General features: G+C 49.1%; 1 protein-coding gene across 1 annotated transcript in view; it reads left to right on the plus strand.

Annotated features, from left to right (window-relative positions):
• The window catches only part of LOC138293370 (cytochrome P450 2J2-like), a 244,243-nt gene that overhangs the window by 79,382 nt on the left and 151,888 nt on the right, over window positions 1-12,973 (plus strand). The window lies entirely within an intron of this gene.

Raw genomic sequence — 12,973 nt, forward strand, 5'->3', positions numbered from 1 at the left:
CAGACTTTCAGATAACAATACTGAGTACCACACAGATTTCCTTGTGAAGTTTCCAGAGGAAATACAAGTTATTTTGATTTGTTGGACTGGACACAATGAGACAGCAAGGAATGAATACTAAAAGGCAGTAGATCAATCTACAAGGCACTCTACTTCTCATTCAGGGAATGAAGAAATATGATCACATCATCCCCATCGTGATGATGGAACTCCATTCACTCCCCTTGCTGGTCGACTACATCATCAAAAACAGCTGCATCATTTACAAACATTGCAAATGATGCAGTTGTTGTTCATGAAGTAGCAGAGGCCCAGCAACGCCATCATGACCTGCTGCAACACCCCTCTTATCTTCAAAGGTAGAACAAAGTTATCAAAAAATAAATAGGTGTTTTGGATCAGCTATCAGTTGAAAAGGCCTATGAACCCACATAACTTAATGAAAGAGGTGCTGCTAAAACAAAATAATGAAATGAAGAACTCTGCAGTGTCTCAAATGCTCAGTATTGAGTTTCAGGGCAATCATGTGGTAAATGTTAGACAGATAGAAGTTGGGCATACACCAGTGATTTCAGTGACTCAACTATATGTACAGCAGATGAGAAACAACTGAGCAAGTGACAAACCACCAGCATCCAAGAAATGTTAGGATTAACAACACATTTTGTTTACTTTTTGTAGATAAAATCAGCACATCTGTCTTTAATAGCTGCATACTTCTCAATTACTTGAATATTAAAGTCTGGGATTCACTTAACGAGGTCTGTTATCTACAGAGAGCATTTCTAAAGCATTCAGTCTTTCCTCAATCATGATGTTCCTCCGGAATTTCTTGATTCTATTTCAGATTGAAAAACATTGTTCTGACTGTTGTCATAGGAGTGGCAATGACTATTTTAGCAAAGCCACAATCTCTAGTAATGATTGGCCATATTAAGCTACTGAATTAAATCAAGCAAAGAAATGGCACCAGTGGCCTACCGATACACATGCATTTCGTAATGTACAGTTAACTCAGTTCTCAGATCCTCTAATGTTGAGCATAGGATAAGCTTCCACATCCTTGTTTAGTGCTTGCTCAGGGAAGGAATTATCATAATTTGCAAATTGATCACTTTGCAGTAATGTGGCACTCACTAAATGCTTTGTAAAAGAAAAACGTTCCTTTGTATGCATAACTATAGTGTCACATATTTCATTAGCAATTAGGACCAGACTGCTAATGTTTGTTATGCAGTTTGAGAAACTTGAATCGTTTAGCAGTCTGCTGTCTAAATTGTCAATCTCTTTTCTGACTTTGTTCATGCTAGTTGCAAACTGAATAGTTGCTTTTCACACAAAGGCATTGTCTATTTCACATTCTTGTAGCTGGTTGTATAATATGTCAACATGATGCATTATTTCATGAAACAAAAACAGAAAGAACTGAAATTCACTGTCTTGTAGTGTCCTAGCAAAGCCACGGGTCTCATTCCGACTTTTGGATTCAAAGTCACCAATGGCTTCTATGGTGTCAAAACATTTCTCAACACCTTATATTGGAATATTAGTTTGATTGTACGTATATGAAAGTTCCACCAAGTTGGGGATCCCTTTGGAAGCCTTCTGGTCACAATGCCTTGAAGTATTTTCGTTCTTCTGGGGAAAAGTGAATAAAATGCTGCCATGCCTGCTACATCCAAAAGAAAATGTGTGCCTTGGAGATCTTAGCTACTGCTTGTTGCATAATAAGATTAAGTTGTTGGGCATAAAAGTGGACATAATGGGCATAAGGGGCCACATCTCTAATTTTTTTTTGTACTCCACCAAAGATTCCACTCATTACTGAAGCACCATTGTAGCTTTGTGTAGTAATCCTTTGCCTTTGAGGGGGCACTGGAAAAATCTAATTCAGAGTATAGCTGAAGTAATGGTTTCTGCACTAAAGTCTCTTCAATGTGTAAACCCACAGAACTTCTCTAGAACTTCACTATCAGTACTGAAAGATCAATACGGACCGTGTTTTATTGGCCACATCAGGCGTGTCATCAGCCTGAATAGCCACAAAGTCTGTGGTTTTCAACTGTTGGACAATATAACTTTTTTATCTCTAGCATACACCAGAGAAGTTCATTTTGTGTTATTTAAGAGGTGCCCTTAAAGACTATAGCACTTGCTCAGTGTGCTTCCATTTCACTGTCTTTGCTTTTTATTGCATTCATGAGGCCTCTGAAGATACCAGGATTTGAGGAACTTTCAGATTCATCATGCCCTCATAATGTCAGTTCAAAAGCACCACAGAAATTAATACAATCAATTATTTTTGACAGGGTGTGTATATTCCTATCAGCTGCTTCATTGTGTTTCTTTATTAATTTCCGGTACGCAATGCTTAAATTAGCTTCAATCGGTGTGACTCCCAACATTCCCAGTCTTGTCATGTTTTCCATATGGATTCTCGAGTGTGCATGCTTCTTTATTTTATCTGACAAATGGTTCAAGTCAGTTACTCATTTTTTTGTCCAAGGAATGTCACCACCTAACAGCAAGTACTGGAAGCAGAACAGAAAATTGTTAAAGTACTCCTTGTAAGCCAATCAACTTTTGTGTACCAGGAGTTTGTCTTCATGTCTCAGTCCAAGGAATGGCTTTGCAAGTAGCTGATCTACTGTATCCACGGTGTCTTACCAATAGTAAAGTTACCTGCCAATAATCAAAGTAAAATGTTTAAGGTTGGTGCAAAAACATAACTTATGTCTGTATAAATACAATAAATATATCTCCAACGGCTCCCCTTTGCACAACATGACCGTGAAAAATATAGCCTTACAACCTGTTGCCTCCGTGTGCCATACATACTGGTTGCTGATGGCCCTGAACCACAGATATATCTCAAGCCATGGGTGAGGGCCTATAACAAGACAAAGGAGAGGACCTTTTAACAACCAGTATGGCCAGAGGTAGCTGGGCTGTACAGTCATTATTACATGCCATCCACTGAGGGTAGAATGTTTTAAATTAAAAAGAGAGAAACAGAAAGACAAACATTGTAATGTTGGAGCCGAAAGTTTACTTTCAGCCATTATAATCCCTAAGCCAATACACTGTCTTCATTGGAGCTCCCAACATTTAAGCATCAGTTTCTTTACCTAAAACACTGGGGTTGTGTTGTGGGTATGCAAGTGCAGCAAAGGAGGTTGGGTTCTGTACCCTCTTTTTCTTTGCCCAAAACAAAAATTATTATACGTTTATCAGGCTTTACCAGATGCTGAAAAGAAAAATATAATTTAATAGTGGCAACCAAACATATAAACTATACACTATTGCTCATTAAGATCTTCAAGAGAAGTGAGTGCATATCCCTATGGTAAGCCAGTAGATATAGGGTGTGGTGCCTTGTCGATGTATCAATGAAGAACATTTAAACTATACTGCTTATGAATACTGACATGCATGTTATGATGACTTCCCTGCTCCTTGACTGACAGTGACTCCATTATAACTAGATCAGTCATAGTGGCCATAGACAGATTTCCAATATGTACTTTTGCACATCTGATGTACTATTGTTTCATTGGTTTTCTTTGAGGGAAATCTTATGTACTATTTGGAAAAGAGGGGAAGGCAGAGAGAGTGAGTTAGACTGAATGTATGTTTGCAAACAGGAATTGGAAATATAAATTGTAAACATATTGCTTATAATTAGCGTTTTAGCTATTTTTATATGGTGTGGATTCAAAATAAGCATTATGATAATGACATACCTAAATACAGGTGACATTGCTTATATCACAATCGAGGCAAGTGCTTAATAATTTTCTAAAGTCATCCACTTTTTTTGAGAATGTATGAAAATGAAGGGCAGGGAGGTAAAGGCATTTTGGAGGGATCGCACAACTTTTTAAGTGGCCAAGCTGGAATCAGAAAATTTCTTGCTTCAAATGCTAAGCGAAAAGAACATTTACTGATTAAGGTCAATTAAAAACCAGTAGAAATATAAATTGAGTACTGCTGCAATCTCTAACACTGCCAGTGCAAGTATTCTCTCTCCCATTCATGACATATTCCCCAAGACCTTTGACAGTTCACTGTGCAAATATGACAATACTGCACCTTTCATCTTGCAGGAATATTGCCCACCAAATCAAGAACCGATAGCCAAGCCTGCAAGCACTTCCCTCACCAGGGCCAGGTCAGCTCCACTAGAGGAACATCACCACTCACCCCAGGTCTCACTGACCAACATTGGCATTGCACTACTTCTTCCCACTCAACCATACCTGCCAAATCAATCTCTGGCAGCTAATCATGTAAATACCAGGCAACTAGACAGGATAGTTTAACCACTCACTGGGGTACGACTTGTCTCATGGAACGTGGCAGGTTTGAAATCTGTTCTCTCTCTTCTATCCTTCACCTCTTTTATTGATGAACATGACATATGTCTTCTTCAAGAGACATGGTCAACCAATCCACTTTTTCAAACAGGCTATTCAAACTTCTACATTCAGGCCTGACACTGTTGTGAACATTTTCAATATCTACACCTGAGGGGTCGGGGGGGTCAAGTCTCCAAAACCCTTTGTGTCCTGGCAACCCTTTTGCAAAACTGTCCCCGCCATCATAAAACCATTGTGGCAGGTGACCTCAATGTCACGTTCGAACCTCTAGACTGGGATGATCTCAGGTCCACAGACGAGGAGGATCGAGCTTGGTCTATCCCCGCCCTGTCCATTCCGCCCATTAAAAGATGGACGCAGGTCGCAGTCCAAGTTAAGTCACTGACCATGGATTTCGGGCTCAGGGCGTTAAATGGCAGAACCAAATCAGACGTCAAAGGCCATCACACATTCAACAAAACCAACCACACCAGCAGAATCGACTACTGTCTATTTGCCATAAGATTATGGCCCCTAGTCATCAATATGACGATTGTTGAAAGAACTGAAAGTGATCATAATCCTCTCTCTGTTCACACGTTAGCCTTGGGCAACCTCTCGCCCACGATTAACTCCTCAGTAGCAGCACCAGAGGGTATTAGCCTGGTTAACGACAAACGACACTTAAAGTGGGACAAGGTTGCGGCTCGGCCCGCACTCATCAACGCAGCCAATAACACCCTAAAGACTACATTAATGAACCTAGAGGTGAGTCCCGCAATCCCCTATAAGGAAATAAGCTTAATCCACACCTCATGCTTCAGGGATATCGCAGCCCACTTCTCAGTATCCCCAGCCCATGTTGGCAAGAGACCCATAGGTAGGCACCGCTGGTTCAATAAAATGTGTAGGCTTAATCCAAGCTATTAAATCTACGGATGCCACCACCATCCGCCTAGCTAGAAAGTCCTACAAGTCAGCTATACGCAAAGCCAAGCGTGACCAAGTCGATAAGTGGTGGACAGCACTTAGTGACGCTGTGTGCGAGAGGAACTGTAGTCTGTTCTGGTCCCAGGCAGTGCGAGGCCCAGAAAGCAGTGGATTGGACATTACAACCAACATCGCCCCGAAAGACTGGGTAGATCATTTTAGCAGGCTGTACTCCCATGACCATGATAGCCCCACTCCTGTCTGCATGGACCCCTGCCTAAACACTTCTTTAGCACCCACAACTGAAGTACCCCAGCTGTTCTCTCAAAGTGACATAACTTATTCCCTAGGCACCATAAAATGCGGCAGGGCCCTGGCTCGGATGGTGTCCCAGCAGACCTGTTCTCAACCGACATAGCATCCTGGTCAAGATACCTCACCATCAAAGCGAACGCAATAGCATCTGGGGCGCCTATCCCTGAGTCCTGGAAAGGGGCTATTGTTATCCCAATCTTTAAAAAGGGCAACAGATCACTCCCCTGCAACTACAGACCAATTAGTCTAATTGACTGTGTGCAAAAAGTCTTCTGCCACTGCCTCTTGGGAAAGATCGAAGACTGGATGACTGAACATGATATCCTCAGTCCCCTCCAAGCCGGTTTCCGGAAGAAAATATCTACCACTGATCAAGCCCTCAGGTTCCTATTTTTATACTGGAAAACAGTGCTCATTGGTAAAGGGAGCCTTTACGTTGCTTTTGTGGATCTAAAGTCTGCTTTTGACCTAGTACCTCACAACAAACTATGGGAAACTCTCTCCCGAATGGGAATCCCGGAGCATATCCTAGCAATATTGATACGGCTCCACGAGGACAACTACGCACGAGTTAGGTGGGACAACAAGGGGCAACTAACTGATAGAATCCATGTATCAAGGGGTGTGCGGCAAGGGTGTCTCCTTGCCCTGACCCTCTTCTCTCTGTATATCAATGAAATCGTCCCTTCCCTGCTTAAAGTGGAGGCTGACGCACCATCACTTGGCACACAAAAAATCCCTGTCTTGCTCCTTGCAGATGATACTCTCCTGATGTCCAAGACCCCTAGTCGACTAAGGAAACTCCTCACGTGCTTTGAGAAATTCTGCTCAACGCGGGGACTTGAAATCAATGCCTCTAAAACAAAACTAATGACCCTTAATCCCCATAGATCCTTTAGAGGGAAGTTTACACTAGAGGGCACCACACTTGAGAAGGTAGGCATTTTCAGCTACCTGGGTATAACATTGACTGACAACATGTCTTGGAAATCACACATAGGAAAGCAAACCTTAAAACTAAAGCAAACAACCGGGGCACTATCAAAAAACTTCCACCTCTCATACACAAAACCAATTCGCCCAGCAATACAGATATACGAAGCCCAGGCTGTGACCTCAGCACTTTACGGGCTGAACTATGGGGTTATGCCAAAATCCAAGACATAACCATTGCTGAGAACAGCTTCCTGAGAAACCTTGTGTCCCTTTTGCCAAGCACTCGACTCTTCCCCCTTTTTAAGGATCTTGGCATAAAACGCATCGGTCATGAAGCCCGCCTAAGCCCTCTGCTGTATTGGCAGCGTCTCTGGACTACCCCAGAGCTTGAAACCTTTACTGAAGCCCTGCAGGTTATTTTAAAAGCTGATCATCTTCACAGAATCCCCTGGCTACTATACATCAAGGGGTCACTTTACTCACTCGGGCTCAGTGAACTCCAGAATTCACCAACCACCTCTGTCTTTCCCTCAAATCAAATCAAATCAAATCAAATCATTAGCATTTGTAAAGCGCGCTACTCACCCGTGCGGGTCTCAAGGCGCTAGGGGGGAAAGGGGGGGTTATCGCTGCTCGAACAGCCAAGTCTTTAGGAGTCTCCGGAAAGCGGAGTGGTCCTGGGTGGTCCTGAGGCTGGTGGGGAGGGAGTTCCAGGTCTTGGCCGCCAGGAAGGAGAAAGATCTCCCACCCGCCGTGGAGCGGCGGGTGCGAGGGACGGCAGCAAGTGCGAGGCCAGCGGAGCGGAGGGGGCGGGTGGGGACGTAGAAGCTGAGGCGTCTGTTGAGGTATTCCGGTCCCTTGTTGTGGAGGGCTTTGTGTGCGTGGGTGAGAAGACGGAAGGTGATCCTTTTGCTGACTGGGAGCCAATGCAGGTGTCTCAGGTGTGCGGAGATGTGGCTGTTGCGGGGTACGTCGAGGATGAGGCGGGCCGAGGCGTTTTGGATGCGTTGCAGGCGGTTTTGGAGTTTGGCGGTGGTCCCGGCGTAGAGGGTGTTGCCGTAGTCCAGGCGACTCGTGACAAGGGCGTGGGTCACGGTTTTTCTGGTGTCGGCGGGGATCCAGCGGAAGATCTTGCGGAGCATGCGGAGAGTGAGGAAGCAGGCGGAGGACACGGCGTTGACTTGCTTGGTCATGGTGAGAAGAGGGTCCAAGATGAAGCCGAGGTTGCGGGCGTGGTCTGCGGGGGTCGGTGCGGTGCCGAGGGCCGTGGGCCACCAGGAGTCGTCCCAGGCGGACGGGGTGTTGCCGAGGATGAGGACTTCCGTTTTTTCAGAGTTCAGCTTTAGGCGGCTGAGCCTCATCCAATCTGCGACGTCCTTCATACCCTCTTGTAGGTTGGTCTTGGCGCTGGCGGGGTCCTTGGTGAGGGAGAGTACAAGTTGGGTGTCGTCGGCGTAGGAGGTGATGATGATGTCGTGCTTGCGTACGATGTCGGCGAGGGGGCTCATGTAGACATTGAAGAGTGTCGGGCTGAGCGATGAGCCTTGAGGTACGCCGCAGATGATCTTGGTGGGTTCTGAGCGAAACGGAGGGAGGTAAACTCTTTGGGAGCGGTTAGCGAGGAAGGAGGCGATCCAGTCCAGGGCCTGGCCTTGGATCCCGGTGGAGCGTAGGCGGGTGATTAGGGTGCGGTGACAGACGGTGTCAAAGGCAGCCGAGAGGTCGAGGAGAATGAGGGCGACTGTTTCACCGTTGTCCATCAGGGTTCTGATGTCGTCTGTGACTGAGATGAGGGCGGTTTCCGTGCTGTGGTTGGTTCGGAATCCGGTTTGTGAAGGGTCGAGCAGGTTGTTGTCTTCCAGGAAGGTGGTCAGCTGTTTGTTGACGGTCTTTTCTATTACCTTGGCTGGGAAAGGTAGAAGAGAGATGGGGCGGAAGTTTTTCAGGTCGCTTGGGTCAGCCGTAGGTTTCTTTAGTAGGGCGTTGACTTCAGCGTGCTTCCAGCATTCGGGGAAGGTAGCAGAAGAAAAAGAAGAGTTGATGACGGTCTGGAGGTGCGGGGCGATGATGTCGTCGGCTTTGTTAAAGATGAAGTGCGGGCAGGGGTCCGAAGGGGCGCCGGAGTGGATAGAGTTCATGATGGATTTGGTTTCTTCCGTGTTGATGTGGGTCCAGTTGTTGAGGGTGATGTCCGGGGAAGCGGGTTCAGTGGTGTATGGTTGGGTCTGGTGTCCGAAGCTGTCGTGGAGGTCGCTGATCTTGCGATGGAAGAAAGTGGCGAGGGATTCGCACAAATCCTGTGAGGGCGTGACGGCGTTGGCGCTGGCGCTGGGGTTGGAGAACTCTTTGACGATGCTGAAGAGTTCTCTGCTGTTGTGGCTGTTTTTGTCTAGTCTGTCGGTGAAAAAGTTCCTTTTGGCAGTGCGGATCAGGTGGTGGTGTTCGCGTGTAGCGTTCTTGAGGGCGGTCATGTTGTCAGCGGTGTGGTCCTTGCGCCAGGCCTTCTCAAGGGCACGACAAGTTTTCTTTGATTCTTTGAGGGTGTCAGAGAACCAGAGAGGTTTTTTGGTGTTGGTCTGTCGATGCGTGCGTTTGAGGGGAGCAAGGTTGTCAGCGCAGTTGGAGATCCAGTTTGTGAGGTTGAGAGCTGCGTCGTTGGGGTCGGTGGTGAGGGTGGGTTGGTTGGCGGCGAGAGCGGAGAAGAGTTGCTCTTCAGGGATCTTGTTCCACTGTCGACGAGGGATGGGTTGAGTGCGGAGGTGGGAGGTCTCGCGTCGGAATGTGAAGTGGACGCAGCTGTGGTCGGTCCAGTGCAGGGCAGAGGTGTGGCTGAAGAAGACGTGTTTGCTGGCGGAGAAGATAGGGTCGAGCGTGTGTCCGGCGATGTGGGTGGCGGTGTTCACCAGTTGTTTGAGGCCGAGGTTGGCGAGGTTGTCGAGCAGGGTGGTGGTGTTGGGGTCGTTGTTTTGTTCCAGATGGAAGTTGAGGTCGCCTAGGAGGATGTAGTCCGGTGAGGCGAGGGCGTGCGGGGAGATGAAGTCGGCGATGGCGTCGCTGAAAGAGGCGCGAGGTCCGGGAGGACGGTAGACGAGGGATCCTCTGAGGGTGGTCCTTGGGTCGGTGCGAATCTGAAAATGCAGGTGTTCAGCGGCGAGGGGGGGGTCTTCGGTGGAGGTGGTGACGCTGATGGAGTCTTTGAAGATGATGGCGACACCTCCTCCTACTTGGTTGGTGCGGTCTTTTCTGGAGATCTTGTAGCCTTCGGGGATGGCGGGGTAGCGATGTCTGGAGCAGAGGAGGCGTTCATCCATGTCTCCGTGATGAAGGCGACGTCCGGGGCTGTGGAGTCCAGGAGGTCCCAAAGTTCAACGGCGTGCTTGTGGACGGAACGAGCGTTGACCAGGATGCACTTGAGGTGGTTGATGGCGCGTGGGCTTGTGGTCGTGGTAGTTGCGTGGAAGATGCGTTTGCAGGAGTTGCAGGCGAAGGGTCCATGGGTGCGTTTGGGGTGAGCTAGGAAGCAGGTTTTGGAGCGCCCTGGGTTGAGGGCGTGGAGGGTGGTGGGGTCGTAGCGGATCAGCGGGGCTTGGGGGAGCTGGGGACCAGGGGTCGTGGCGCTGGGCGCGGGCCAGGCGCGGACGGGCGCAGACGGGCGCAGACGGGCTTGCCTCTGGCGCGCCTCCGGCACGCCAGCGGCATGCCCGCTGCGCGCACCCCGCTGCGCAGTCGCGCAGCGGCCGCCATAAGAGGTAGGAGGGGGGGGGGAGGGGTCAGCTGGGGGCGAATGGGAGCTGGGGGGCGGGGGCGTGCAGGAGGTCGCGGCGGGAAAGCGCGAGGGAGGGGGGGGACAGGTAGAGTGAGAGGAGCTGGGGGAGGGGGTTTAGGGTGGAGGAGGGTGAGTGTTAGGAGGTTTGGAGATTAGGGAGAGAGATAGGAGTAGGGTTGTGAAGATAGGGGAGGGGGGGTTGTAGAGGTGGGTGAGGGAGAGAGGTAGAGTGAGAGGATAGGGAGATAGGTAGTAGAGGGGGGTGGCGGGAGGGGGGGAGAGATAGAGAAATAGATAGAGAAAATAGATAGAGAAGTCGATAGATAGGGAAATAGATAGATAGACAGATAGGTAGGTAGGAGGAGGTGGAGAGTGGGGGAGTTAGATAGTGAGATAGGGAGCTAGAGAGATAGGAAGATAGGAGGAGTGAGGGAGGTAGATAGCGAACGGGTTAGCTAGGGGTGAGAGAGGGGGAGGCGAGTGAGGGAGGGGGATGAGGAAGGAGCAGGAGGGCAGGCTCGGGGGAAGAAGACGGAGGATGTAGAAGAGCCGAAGACAGGAGAACAGAAGACAGGAGAACAGAAGACAGAAGAACAGAAGACCGGAAGAGCAGAAGACAGAAGAACAGAAGACAGAAGAACAGAAGATCGGAAGAGCAGAAGAACAGAGAAGAACAGAGAAGAACAGAGAAGAACAGAGAAGAACACAGAAGAACACAGAAGAACACAGAAGAACCGAGAAGAAGAACACAGAAGCACAGAGAAGAACAGAGAAGAAGAACACAGAAGACCGGAAGAACACAGAAGAACAGAAGGGAAGAACAGAAGAACAGAAGGGAAGAACAGAAGAACACAGAAGAAGATTGCAGAGGGGGAGCGAGGAGGAAGAGACAGAGAGGAGGAAAAGAAGCAGGAGCAGAAGAGAAGGTGAGTGGCGCGGGGCAGGGCGAGGGGCTGGGAGGAGGGGGGTACTTACAGTTAGGTGGGTCTCAGGAACACAGGAACTCGGGAACTTGGAGGAGCTGCAGCGGCAGGGGGAGCGACCTACCCTTGGGTCAAGGGTCGCTACCACTGTCGCGCAGCGGCCGCCATAAGAGGTAGGAGGGGGGGGGGAGGGGTCAGCTGGGGGCGAATGGGAGCTGGGGGGCGGGGGCGTGCAGGAGGTCGCGGCGGGAAAGCGCGAGGGACGGGGGGGACAGGTAGAGTGGGAGGAGCTGGGGGAGGGGGTTTAGGGTGGAGGAGGGTGAGTGTTAGGAGGTTTGGAGATTAGGGAGAGAGATAGGAGTAGGGTTGTGAAGATAGGGGAGGGGGGGTTGTAGAGGTGGGTGAGGGAGAGAGGTAGAGTGAGAGGATAGGGAGATAGGTAGTAGAGGGGGTGGCGGGAGGGGGGGAGAGATAGAGAAATAGATAGAGAAAATAGATAGAGAAGTCGATAGATAGGGAAATAGATAGATAGACAGATAGGTAGGTAGGAGGAGGTGGAGAGTGGGGGAGTTAGATAGTGAGATAGGGAGCTAGAGAGATAGGAAGATAGGAGGAGTGAGGGAGGTAGATAGCGAACGGGTTAGCTAGGGGTGAGAGAGGGGGAGGCGAGTGAGGGAGGGGGATGAGGAAGGAGCAGGAGGGCAGGCTCGGGGGAAGAAGACGGAGGATGTAGAAGAGCCGAAGACAGGAGAACAGAAGACAGGAGAACAGAAGACAGAAGAACAGAAGACAGAAGAGCAGAAGACCGGAAGAGCAGAAGACAGAAGAACAGAAGACAGAAGAACAGAAGACAGAAGAACAGAAGACAGAAGCACAGAAGATCGGAAGAGCAGAAGAACAGAGAAGAACAGAGAAGAACACAGAAGAACACAGAAGAACACAGAAGAACACAGAAGAACACAGAAGAACCGAGAAGAAGAACACAGAAGCACAGAGAAGAACAGAGAAGAAGAACACAGAAGACCGGAAGAACACAGAAGAACAGAAGGGAAGAACAGAAGAACAGAAGGGAAGAACAGAAGAACACAGAAGAAGATTGCAGAGGGGGAGCGAGGAGGAAGAGACAGAGAGGAGGAAAAGAAGCAGGAGCAGAAGAGAAGGTGAGTGGCGCGGGGCAGGGCGAGGGGCTGGGAGGAGGGGGGGTACTTACAGTTAGGTGGGTCTCAGGAACACAGGAACTCGGGAACTTGGAGGAGCTGCAGCGGCAGGGGGAGCGACCTACCCTTGGGTCAAGGGTCGCTACCACTGTCGCGCAGCGGCCGCCATAAGAGGTAGGAGGGGGGGGGGGAGGGGTCAGCTGGGGGCGAATGGGAGCTGGGGGGCGGGGGCGTGCAGGAGGTCGCGGCGGGAAAGCGCGAGGGAGGGGGGGGGACAGGTAGAGTGAGAGGAGCTGGGGGAGGGGGTTTAGGGTGGAGGAGGGTGAGTGTTAGGAGGTTTGGAGATTAGGGAGAGAGATAGGAGTAGGGTTGTGAAGATAGGGGAGGGGGGGTTGTAGAGGTGGGTGAGGGAGAGAGGTAGAGTGAGAGGATAGGGAGATAGGTAGTAGAGGGGGTGGCGGGAGGGGGGAGAGATAGAGAAATAGATAGAGAAAATAGATAGAGAAGTCGATAGATAGGGAAATAGATAGATAGACAGATAGGTAGGTAGGAGGAGGTGGAGAGTGGGGGAGTTAGATAGTGAGATAG

Source organism: Pleurodeles waltl, chromosome 4_2 (assembly GCF_031143425.1).
Source record: "Pleurodeles waltl isolate 20211129_DDA chromosome 4_2, aPleWal1.hap1.20221129, whole genome shotgun sequence".
NCBI classification, from domain to species: domain Eukaryota; kingdom Metazoa; phylum Chordata; class Amphibia; order Caudata; family Salamandridae; genus Pleurodeles; species Pleurodeles waltl.